This window comes from Sciurus carolinensis, unplaced genomic scaffold (genome assembly GCF_902686445.1).
Source record: "Sciurus carolinensis unplaced genomic scaffold, mSciCar1.2, whole genome shotgun sequence".
Lineage (NCBI taxonomy): Eukaryota > Metazoa > Chordata > Mammalia > Rodentia > Sciuridae > Sciurus > Sciurus carolinensis.
Window position 1 is genome coordinate 755,975 of NW_025920137.1, and position 13,062 is coordinate 769,036.

At 35.4% G+C, this 13,062-nt stretch overlaps 1 pseudogene; it reads right to left on the bottom strand.

The window, feature by feature from the left end:
* Window positions 1-1,090: 1,090 nt before the first annotated feature.
* LOC124974214 (dehydrodolichyl diphosphate synthase complex subunit NUS1-like) lies at window positions 1,091-2,046 on the bottom strand (annotated as a pseudogene).
* Window positions 2,047-13,062: the final 11,016 nt, after the last annotated feature.

Genomic DNA, 13,062 nt, shown 5'->3' on the forward strand with positions numbered 1-13,062 from the left:
TGGTTTCTGTCCAAGGATCAGTAGTGAGGGGAAAATATTAAACACCTTTCAAGAAATCATTTATTCATAAAAAAAAAACAGAATCAGTGAGTTCTCTGTCCTATAAAATTAATCTAAATTATTTTTGTAGACTTTGGTAATATTCCCCCCCCCACAGGCCTCAATCCTACTTAATTTTTTATGCAAAGTCACCACTGGAATTTACTGAGAAAAAAAAAAAAATCCCAGGTGTTATTTCAAGGAAGAACAGTTTACTTCTAAGGAAATGAGCTGCCCTGGTAATTTCTCTCAAATGCTCATTTTAAATAAAAATAGCTAATGGAAATATTTTTTAAACCAATTTTGGGTACTAAGCAACATTACATGAAATAGAAAATCAAAACTTCTCTTTTCTAGGAAATTTTCCACCTTTACTTTAAAGAATACAATTTATTCACCTTTTTTTCCCTTCTGACTGCCTAATTCAATTTTTTTAAAATTCTGCATCTCAGTGTATCAAGAGTTCTTTTTCAAATGTTCTTTACAACACAGAACACAGACTCCGTTCTCAAGTCACACAGTTTAACTACACTGAAGTAAGAAATGAAAATGGACGGGTATTTTAAGATAGGTATTCTCTCTCCTCTGAAGAGGAGCAAACTTTTAACAAGTGAGCAACACAGAACTCCATTCTCTGCAACTCCCTCAAACTAAGAATACCTCCATTTAATAATATATTATTTTAAAAAATTAAAGTTTGGTCACTAGGAAAGACAGAACAAAAATTACTCCCTTCTCCCCAAACAACAACCCAGTTTTAGTCACTCCCTCCCTTTACTCCCCACAAAAACAGGGAAGTAGTAGGGGCCCAAAGCTTTACATGTGAAATCTCAGCTCCTAAAACACTGCTGCTATTTGCTCAAAAGTTGTAGGTCTACTTATTTCATTCTCCAATACTTCCCCCATTTATAAGTTTATTTCCATACACACACACACACATGCACACACACTTGCACACACTCATACACTCACTCTCAAGTAAGACACTTTTTTTTGTTTGTTGATAAATTATGAAGAATATGAATTAGGTGTGCACAGGGTTTCATAGGTGCCTTGTAAACATCAGAGTCACTTGGGTCCTTTTCTCCAAAAGCCTGAACTCAAATTATGCAACCAGGGATCACTACTTTCCCAGTCGCTGTTCGCAGGCTGCATATTGACGAAGGGCAGAGAAAAAGTCCTCATAACGGATGTTTAGGTGGGAAGGCAAAGAGACAATCTCAGTCAATCTGATTTGCCAGGGAAGAAAGTCTAATGTGCTGTCCACAGGACCAAACTTCAATACTAAATCAGGAAAGGGAAACCATTTGAACTAAGTAAACTGTCTAACATATCTACATCCAAATCTGTAGATCTCTTTTGCTGCTGGGCTACTAACTGCCAAAAGTCCTGAGCAGCTCTCACAATATCTGCTTTTCCATCTTCTGGGGACAGCACCTTCACTGCCAAATGGCAATTTAAAACTTGATCATCTTTGTCATTACTATTTGCAAACCCTGGTGAGTATTTGGAACAATCTAGGCCCAGAAGTTCCTGCTATTGTTTTAAAATTTCATCCATCAGTCTGGAATTATTTCTTTTGAAAATACCTTGGTGGTCGTAGACACTAATGTAGGAGATACCCACCGCCGTGCACCAACCACACCACGATGCTCGTGATGTCCGAGAAGCTGGGTTCCTGCTCCTCCGCGGTGATCACCAGGTCCAGGTGTACAGGCAACTTCTCCAGGGAACCGCCGTCCGCGCGCCAGCGCGGCTGGGGGTGGGCGGCGGCCGGACCCGGGCCCGCGCGCGGGTGCGGGTGGTAACGGCGGTTCCTGCCTACTGCCGGGGGCTTACGGAGCTAAAGCCGAGCGGCTCTAGGACCGCAGCGGAGGCTACACGGTAGCAGCGCCTCCAGATCCAGTTCCAGGTGCCGAACGGAAGGCGGAGCCAGGAGGTGAGCCTGCGGTGTAGACAGAGCAGCGCGTGTAGCACCCGCCACACCAGCTCGTACAACCCCGTCATACTCTTGTGGCGCTCGGGCCCCCACCCCCCCCACTCCCCCCGCTCCCGCGCCCGAACCCCTTTCCACTGCCGATCATTCATTTTTTAATTGAGGGATTTTTTTTAGCAACTTATGTTATGGTTTATGGATTCCAGGTCTAAATTTCTTTTGCAGAATCAGGCCACTATGTACATTTAAAGTGTAAAAATGCTAAGAAATACTGTGTATTTTCGAAGAATTAAAGATAAATTTGAATTTTTTTTGTATTTACTTGGAAGCGATTGTACTAAAATAACATTCTTTAAATGTCAAGCAACCACAATTCTAAGCACAGCTTATATTACAAAGATATAACGTGGTATTTAAAAAATGTTATTTGTAAACATTTTATTCATAATAAGTTATCTATTCTAATGCAGATGTTTAAATAAAATTTAAAGCACAATATGGTAGATACTAAGAAGTTTAAACAACTAAGGGAGTATATAAAACACAAGCCATTATAATGAGAGAAATTGACTGTTAATGAAATATGATAAAAGCCCTAATATATCTGAAATGCATTTGTTTCTACATTGTCTATATCCTCATCCTTGTTTTGAACATAAAGAAAATCAATTCTTTCCAACGACTAAATATGGCATAAATGTTATTACCTATTCTATTTTTGCACATATGCAGTGCTTCTTCATTCTCAAAGGAAAACAAAAATCTGATATATTTGATCAACCAAATCAAAACTGTACTATGTGGGCTGTTGATCATTTGGTATTTGAAGTCCATTTTTATTGTTTCTTTTGCTATTTCAAAACAAATTTGAAGTCCTTATCTTTCATAGAATTTCAGTGGCTAGAATATCTTCTGCTAAATGAATGTAATATTTACTTTGAATGAATGACAATACCTAACTTATCTATTGGTCCATTAACCTTCTCTATTAGTATATATCAATTGATATGCATTCACCCAATTAGCATGATTTTAATCATGCACGCATATTCATCTGTAATTTAAATTTGCATATTTTATCACATTTGCATATCTAAATATACATTGCATCATATCCATATATAAACATATACATGTATATATATATATAAACATACATATATATAAATATATATGTAAAATACATGGTCTCATAGAGTTTAATGGTATATACTTACTTCCACTGGCAGTTTCCATGGCTCTTTTTAAGGCTGATGGGTCGACATTTTTTTCTTTGTTTGTTCTGTTTAGTTATACATGGCAGTTGATTATTGGTGAATAAGAAAATTTAGTTTTGCAAAGTCTCTATATTTTCTGTTCTTCATTTTACAGAATATATTTTCTGACTGCTGTTCTTTATTATAGATTTTTATAATATTCAAGACCTATATTACCACGCATTTTCTATCTATCCACTAATCAATGTATCCATCAAAGTAAATTGAAATGGAAATCAGGTCTGAAAAATCCCTGAGCAAAGTAAATTAGTCCATGAAGATAATTTTAACCTTATTTGAATTGCAAACATAAGTGAAACATAACTTGGACTATTTCTTGTAAACACTTATATTAGAAAAAAATTAAACTTAAGTTCATCTAATCAGAAGCAATCATTTTTAAAAAGCCTGTCCCCTGTGCTTCAATGGAGTCCAAAACCACATTTTTCTTTCTCTTTCTTTATATATATTTTTTGGTTCTTCCCAATTCATAAATTGTCTCTTGTTCAAATAAACTATTTAATATTTTCATTACTTTCATTATGTTTAATTAAGAAAGTTTAAAAATATACATATATATCAATTTTTCATTTACTTACATTTTTCTTAAGGAAAAATTGGGAAATATAATACGGTTTTCTTCAATTACATTTCAGTCCTTCTTAAGAGAAATTATGAGTTTCATATTTAGGTAAGCAGAAAACTTAATCAAGAGGTATATGAAAATTACAGGTTTGAAAGGAGAGAAATAAAGCACATAGGTCATATTATTTCATTGAAAGCACGACATGAACTTTGAGAAAATACTTGATTGTGAAATAAATCCTTCTAATAAAGAAAATAATGTATGTTTTGTATTTAACTATCCTTGATTAACTTATTCATGTACTCTTCCTGTTATTTAATGTGGACATATAATTATAATTTAAAGAATTAATAATCACCTCAAAATTCTACTTCCTATTAGTTAGAAAAAGACTTAATTGTGAATATAATCACAAGAAATTTGCATTGAAACTGCAAAGCCATGGCCACTCATGAGAAGTCATACACAAGCTAGTATTTCAGCTTCAAAAATTACTTGTAGAAATTATGTTTATATTTGCAGATATGCGAGTAACAAGTTTTATTGAATCTTAGATTGTGCATGTATATATGTAAATGAAGAATTATCCAGAGGATACTGCTGTCATATGTAAACACCCTAATCAGAATGAATATATATTGCAATTTAATTGACTTCACCAGTACTTTGGTCTTGTCTGTTGGTCTTTGAAGTCTTCCTAAGAAAATTAGTTTGCCTGAACTGAGTGTTGATTGTGGTCCTATCATTATACTGCTGTGATATTTCTAAGCATGACCCAAGGAATATTTGTTGGGATGAATATTTTATTCCACATCACAGAGAGCTTTCACAACAATCTTTGTGGCATTACATTGGCCTACAATGCCAAATGAACCTGGCGATTTCCTTCTGGATCAACAAATGTGCAACCAGAGATTGCCAGCAGGTCACAGTGATGTTACTCTCTAGAAAATTACAGCAGATTGGATATTTCTGTAGAGCAGAAAAAGGGAAGCCAGTGAGAGTAACACAATGATTTTCAAATTAAAATCAATTAACCTTATAATATAACCTTATTTAGTATCATAATTGGTTAGAATGCTGATAAAGGCTTGGTCCCTGAAGGTGTGTCAAGAAGCTAACATTTAACTCTTATTAATTCTGTTGTGTTCTCTCTTTGGATTTAATTACTGGATATTTATTTATTTATCTTACAAAGTATGAAAATAAAGGTTTGGTAGTTTTTTTGTCATATGAGTTATCTAGAACATTATTTATATTGCTAAGATGGCTTCATCCTCCTATGCTTTCAAGTTCTAGACAAAAATCTTAAATGTACTTTGATGACTATTGGTGCAGGCATATGACAATAAAAAGGATGAGATGGGAATGCCAATTACCTTGCTTTGATCATTACATGCCACATATATGAAATGAATTATCACTCTGTTCTCCATAAGTATGAATAATTATGTGTCAACTGAAAAGACAAAATTATTTTAAAAAGCGACAGTGTTGTCGAATTTCTCGATGGAGGAGCTATAAGACCATAGATGAGAAGACTGATTCTCTGAAAGACAGCTCTATTATTGCAACAGAAATAGGTATGACAGGGTTAAATTAGAAAACCTGTAAATAGTAGGATTCCCTTCCTCATGTGATCTTAGCTAAGCCTATTTTCTTTCTAGACTCCACCTAAAAATCATTTTCCTTTCTGTTGTTCTAGCACAAACCTTCAAAGGATCTTTGTTCCCACTTAGGTCCATGTAGGAAATACGGTCTATACTTGGGTGGAAATGGAAAGTAGAAATAGGGGAGGAAAAAGATAATGATCTAGAATATGTCTCAAATAAACATGCCACAATTAAAAATTCACTTACAGTGCAGGTATTTAGACATGCTGAAGTTCACTGCCAATTCTGGGAACTATTGATTAAAGTGTGGAGGGGAAGCATATGGTCACATCTTAATAATGCAAAAACTTCATAAATGAGTTGAAGCATAAGATGGCAAAAATATCATGTGCACCCAGTCTGTCAATCTTTATTATTCATTCCATGCAGAAATACATCCTGTTCCATATAGTGTGCTCAAGCAACAAACCAGCAATGTGCATGAGTATCTTATATACGCTTTTTGTCTATTATTTGATACTTTTAAGGTTATGCCTATCATATGTCCATCATAATAAGCCTTAAAAGACTATAAAAATGCAATTTGTCAAATATTTTTTCAATGCTTTTAAGAGGATCTCCTGATGTTGTTCTATATTGGTATACCATGATGTGCTGAAAATTGTGCCCACTTGGAAATGAGGAGTTCTCATCTGTAAGCAGGCAGCCACTAAGAATAGCCCAATGATCTTACCTCTTCATATCTGAGAGACAATTCCCCTTCATGAGAGTGCCCACTGTGTTAGATTTCTTTTCCTTCAAATTTTCTGACACATTACAGTGGAACATAAAGTATATACATTACAAGATGTAAGCCACAATAATTATGAATCACATTTACCATCTCTCTCTAATTCAAATGTTCTCAGAAAAAGAGGTATTTTCCTTTGTTATGATCTGAATTAAAAATTCTCCCCAAAAGCCATGTTCTGAAGTTTGGGTCTCCAAAGCAGCAGTGTCTACAGTTGGGGATATCTGGATCCCCAACAGTTGGATCATGAGGGCTAAACTTCTTAAGAAGATTCATCCACTGATAGATTCTTAATTTGAGGAGCTATTAAGAGGTTTTTTTTAGTTAGCTTTTTCACTGCTATGACTTAAGGACCCAACCAGAACAACAGTAGAGAACTTCATTGTGGGAGAGTGTGGTAGAGAGAAGCAGCTCACATGATGATCAGGAAGCAGATAGAGAGACTCCACTTGCCAGATACAAATTTATACCCCAAAGTTATGCCCCTAATTCCCACCTCCTCTAGCCACACCCTATAACTCAGTTAATCTCTATCAGGGGATTAATTCACTGATTAGGTTAAGACTTTCACAAACCAATCATTTCTCCACTGACCCTTCTTGCATTGCCTCACTTGTGAGCTTTTGAGAGATACCTCACATCTAGACAATAACAGAGGTGACGGATAGTTTGCAAGATGGGAATTTAATTGGAGGTAATAAGTCACTTAGGTTGTATCTTTGAAGAGAATACTCTCTCTCTCTCTCTCTCTCTCTCTCTCTCTCTCTCATTTTCTACTTCCTGATCAACATGAGCTGAGCACATTTATTCTATCACATGCATGCTGGCATGATTCTTTGCTTCACCACAGGTCTAAGAGCAATGGAATCAGCAAATCATAAACCAAATCTTCTGAGACTCTGAACCAGAAGAAATCTTTTTCTTTTTAAATTTATTTTCTCAGTTATTTTTGTCACAATGGTGGAAAACTAACCAAAAACATCCTGCTGTATATGATACCTTAGGTTAATTTTGACCATGTTTCCTGTTGTGAAAATAAAAATGTAAATCATAAGAAGAATATCAAAACAAAAAAGTAAGTTTTAAAATAAGATAGGGACAAAAAGGAAAGAATTTCCAGAGTCCAAGATCCAGAGCATGTGATAATTCTATCTTCCCCAGATGGAAGAGTACTTTTTCCAAAGCTTATCGGGTTATACATGACAGTAGTATACATTTTGACACATTGTACACAAATGGAGCATACTTCTCATTCCTCTGGCTATACACGATACTGAGTCACACCAGTAATATAATCATAAATGTCTCCTGAAAAGTCTCAGTTAATTCTGAGAGGTTAAAAGAGTGGATTATGAGAGTTGCAACCTCATAAGTGGATTCATCTTCATTTAATGTTTTAACAATGTGAATGCACTACTGGATGCTAACTTTAGGCAACAGGGTTGTGGCTGAAGGAGGTTCATTTGGACCACTAGAGGATGGTTCATTTGGACTCTCTCTGCTTTCTGACTTACATGAGATGAGAAGCTTTACTCTGTCATTTGTTACACCATGATGGTCTACCTCACCTCAGGCCCAGATGGATAGAATTGGCTCAGCCTCTAAAAATGTGAGACTTCTAAAAATGTGAGCCCAAAATAAACTTTTCCTCCTCTAAGATTTTCTTGTCAGTTATTTTGATATTTGATAACAGTGACAAAAAACTAGCAGAGATATTGGTTCTAAGAAGTATGGTCATGACAGTGATAATACCTGACCATATTTTTCAGAATACTTTAAAAGTGATTTATGGGAGGAGTTTGGAGAAGTTTGGAGATACAGTCTGGTAGAGTCTTAAATGCTACACTCAGAAGTTAATGGGCAGTTTGGTGGGCGCTCAGAAGACCAGAATACCCATAGGAATGCAGATAGGAAAAAGTGAGCTCATGACATTTCAGATGAAATAAGGATTCTGAAGGCAAATTGACTGGAGGTCTTTCATCTTACATTTTGGCAAAAAAAAAAATACATTTTTTCCATGCCCTAAGACTTTCTATGAAGCTGAATTTATAAGTGAAGGACTAATTAATATTGTAGAGGATATTTCAGGCAACACTGTATCCAGGCAATGGCATGGGTATTGCAGGTAGCCTTTAGCAAGGTTTACTATGCAGAGTGGGAGTAAAAAGCAAATAAGAAAGATGTGAAAACTTGCAGTTTGGCCAGAGAAGGACTTGTAAAATTGGGTCCAAGGAAGTCATGATTTTTGAAGAGATGATGTGCACTAAAGAGAAAGCCAAAACAAGGGAACAAAAAATAAGGGAATCCTGATAGGAAAGGAGAAAATGAAAATGTCTTTGTTAACATTAAACTAACCTTAAATATAGAGAATTCTAAATACTCCACACCAATGTTAAACTAATAAATTCAGTAAAGTTACAGAATACAAAATTACCATACAAAAAGCAGTTGTGACTTTCTACGATACCAAAAAATGTATTCAAATGATAAATTATGAAAATATTTCCATTAGAATTAGCAAGAAAAGCAACAAAACATTGTTAGTCAAGAATTTAACCACATGAGTGAAAGATCTACATACACTAAAAACTATAAAACACTAATGAAAGAAATAGAGCAAAACAGAAAAAAATGGTAAGATATGCCATGTTTATGGATCATAGGAATTAATGTTGTTAAAATGTACATACTGCTCAAAGCTATAGGAAGAGTTAATAAAATTTCTATCAAAGTTAAGTTTATATATTTGAATAAATAGAAAAAAACCCCTGAAATTCCTGTGCACAATTGCCAAAGTTATCTTGAATAAAAGGAAATAACTTGAAGGCATCACTCCACCTCCATTAATATCTTCTAAAAAGATACAGTAATCAAAATAGATTTTTTTTAGCATACAAACATACACATCAACCAGAGTTGATCCTGCAATAAATCCTGAACATTTATGGAACATTGGTGACAATATTTAACTCATCTTTATTAACTCATTCCCTCTCTCTTTCTTCTTCTTTTTCACTTTTGAAAGAGGAAAATTATGTAATAAGATGAGAATCTGCATGTTAGAGTTTTATTAATTTTAATATCAACAAATGTGAAAATTTCTCACACAGGATACAATGTGGGGAGTCAATGGCACTAAACCTAGCATTATGTTAAAAATTCTATTTTGTTTTTCAAAAATGTAGAAAGTAACCTGTGGATATTGTATTGTGTAGTAAAAAGGACAGAAGTTGTGATGAAGATAAGAACCTTAAAAGTCTGAAGACTTTTGTGGATGATTCAGATTGGTCTTAAGTATCACAGTGGTACTTTTAAAAGGGACACATTGGGAGTCAGAGTCAGAGAAGAAGGTGTTGTGAAGACTGAAGCTTTGATTAGAGTGATGCTTTTAAAGATGGGGGAAGCAACCAACACAAAAGAAGGCAGAGGACACTGGAATCTGAGAAATATTAGAGGCAAACATTGCACTTTGTACCTCTAGAATAAAAAATTCCTGCTACAGCTTTATTTGAGCCCAGTGATTTGGATGTCTCATTTCCAGAGCTATAAGTCAATTAATTTGTGTTGATGTAAGTCACTAAATGTTTTGTGTATTATAACAATGGGAAAACAATACCCATATAAGTACATTATTCCAGGTTATTGACATGCTATGATTTGGATGTGATTCGAGTCTGTCACCCAAGGTTCATGAGCTAAAACATTCAACCTTGGCGTGATGATGAGCAGGGTGGTGTGGGGCCTTTTCAGATGCGGGACATAGTGGGAGATGCATAGAACAATTGAGGATGTGCCTTGGAGAGAACTGGGCAACCCAAGTTGCTCTTTGGCTCCCTACTTGGCTGTGTAATCTCTTGCTCCTGCCATTTTGATGCCATTCATCCCGGAGTCCTTGACCAGAGTGAAACTCATACAATTGCCATGCCCTTCAACCTAGGGTACAATGGACAAAATAAGTCTCTTTCTTTGTACAGTTAGCCTGCCTCATGTATTTTGTTATAGTAACAAGGTTGATGTTAAAAAATAATAATCAATAAATTCAGATTAATTTTTAGATTAGAGATTTGGTATTGATTTTAAACTTTTTATAACCTTTTTTCTGAATTTACAGATTCTATGCATTAAAATTTTTATTTTAATAACCAAGACATTTCACTTTTATAAGAAATCCCTTGTTTGAAGAAGTCTTTATTTTTTTTTTTTTTATTTTTTTTTTTTTAGTATTTCCAAATGTTAATTTTAGAATACAGTTAACTGATTTTCAATGAAGATGCTAAGAACACATGTAAGGAGAAAGGACAATCTTTTCTTTTTTTTTTTTTAATGATGTTTATTATATTTTTCCCCTCCCCCCCACCCCTCCCACCCCTCCCACCCCTCCCACCCCTCTTTTCCCTCTACACAGTCCTTCTTTCCTTCATTCTTACTGCTCTCCTTAGCCTAACTCTAAACCTAACCCTAAACCTAATGCTAGCCCCTCCCACCCCCCATTATATGTCCTCATCCGCTTATCAGCGAGATCATTCGTCCTTTAGTTTTTTGAGATTGGCTTATCTCACTTAGCATGATATTCTCCAATTTCGACCATTTGCCTACAAATGCCATAATTTTATCATTCATTATGGCTGAAAAATATTCCATTGTATAAATATGCCACAGTTTCTTTATCCATTCATCAACTGAAGGGCATCTAGGTTGGTTCCACAATCTGGCTATGGTGAATTGAGCAGCAATGAACATTGATGTGGCTGTATCTCTGTAGTATGCTGATTTTAAGTCCTTTGGGTATAGGCCAAGGAGTGGGATAGCTGGGTCAAATGGTGTTTCCATTCCAAGCTTTCTGAGGAATCTCCACACTGCTTTCCAGAGTGGTTGCACTAATTTGCAACCCCACCAGCAATGTATGAGTGTTCCTTTTTCCCCACATCCTCGCCAACACCTATTGTTGCTTGTATTCTTGATAATCGCCATTCTAATTGGGGTGAGATGAAATCTTAGGGTAGTTTTGATTTGCATTTCCCTTATTACTAGGGATGTTGAACATTTTTTCATATATCTGGTGATTACTTGTACATTTTCTTCTGTGAAGTGTCTGTTCATTTCTTTAGCCCATTTGTTGATTGGATTATTTGTATTCTTCGTGTAGAGTTTTTTGAGTTCTTTATAGATTCTGGAAATTAGCGCTCTATCTGAGGTATGGTTGGCAAAGATATTCTCCCACTCTGTAGGCTCTCTCTTCACATTTCTGATAGTTTCCTTTGCTGATAGAAAGCTTTTTAGTTTGAATCTATCCCAGTTGTTTATTCTTGCTTTTATTTCTTGTGCTATGGGAGTCCTGTTAAGGAAATCTGATCCTGAGCCAACAAGTTGAAGATTTGGACCTACTTTTCTTCTATAAGATGCAGGGTCTCTGGTCTGATTCCGAGGTCCTTGATCCATTTTGAGTTGAGTTTTGTGTAGGGTGAGAGATAGGGGTTTAGTTTCATTCTATTGCATATAGTTTTCCAGTTTTCCCAGCACCATTTGTTGAAGAGGCTATCTTTTCTCCATTGCATATTGTTGGAACCTTTGTCTAGTATGAGAAAATTGTATTTATTTGGGTTTGTGTCCATGTCCTCTATTCTGTACCATTGATCTACCTGTCTATTTTGGTACCAATACCATGCCGTTTTTGTTACTATTGCTTTGTAGTAGTGTTGAAGATCTGGTATTGCAATACCCCCTGCTTCGCTCTTGCTACTGAGGATTGCTTTAGCTATTCTAGGTTTTTTATTCTTCCAGATGAATTTCATAATTGCTTGCTCTATTTCTGCAAGGTACATCATTGGGATTTTAATTGGAATTGCATTGAATCTGTATAGAACTTTAGGTAGTATAGCCATTTTGACGATATTAATTCTGCCTATCCAGGAACATGGGAGATCTTTCCATCTTCTAAGGTTTTCTTGAATTTCTTTCTTTAGTGTTCTGTAGTTCTCATTGTAGAGGTCTTTCACCTCTTTTGTGAGATTGATTCCCAAGTATTTTATTTTTTTCGATGCTATTGTGAATGGAGTAGTTTTCCTAATTTCTCTTTCTGAAGATTCATCACTTATGTATAAAAATGCATTGGATTTATGAGCATTGATCTTGTAACCTGCTACTTTACTGAATTCACTTATGAGTTCTAAAAGTTTTCTGGTAGAATTTCCAGGTTCCTCTAAATATATAATCATGTCATCAGCGAACAGGGATAGTTTGAGTTCTTCTTTTCCTATTCGTATCCCTTTAATTTCTTTGGTTTGTCTAATTGCTCTGGCTAGAGTCTCAAGGACGATGTTGAATAGAAGCGGTGAAAGAGGGCATCCCTGCCTTGTTCCAGTTTTTAGGGGGAACGCTTTCAGTTTTTCACCATTTAGAATGATATTAGCCATGGGCTTAGCGTAGATGGCCTTTATAATGTTTAGGAATGTTCCCATTACCCCAATTTTTTCTAGTGTTTTGAGCATGAAGGGATGCTGTATTTTATCAAATGCTTTTTCTGCATCTATTGAAATAATCATGTGATTCTTAACTTTAAGTCTGTTGATATGGTGAATGACATTTATTGATTTCCGAATGTTGAACCAACCTTGCATCCCTGGGATAAAACCCACTTGATCGTGGTGCACTATCTTTTTAATATATATTTGTATGCGATTTGCTAAAATTTTGTTGAGAATTTTTGCATCGATGTTCATTAAGGATATTGGTCTGAAATTTTCTTTCCTTGATGTGTCTCTGTCTGGTTTAGGTATCAGGGTGATATTGGCTTCATAGAACGAGTTTGGTAGGGTTCCCTCCTCTTCTATTTCATGGAATAG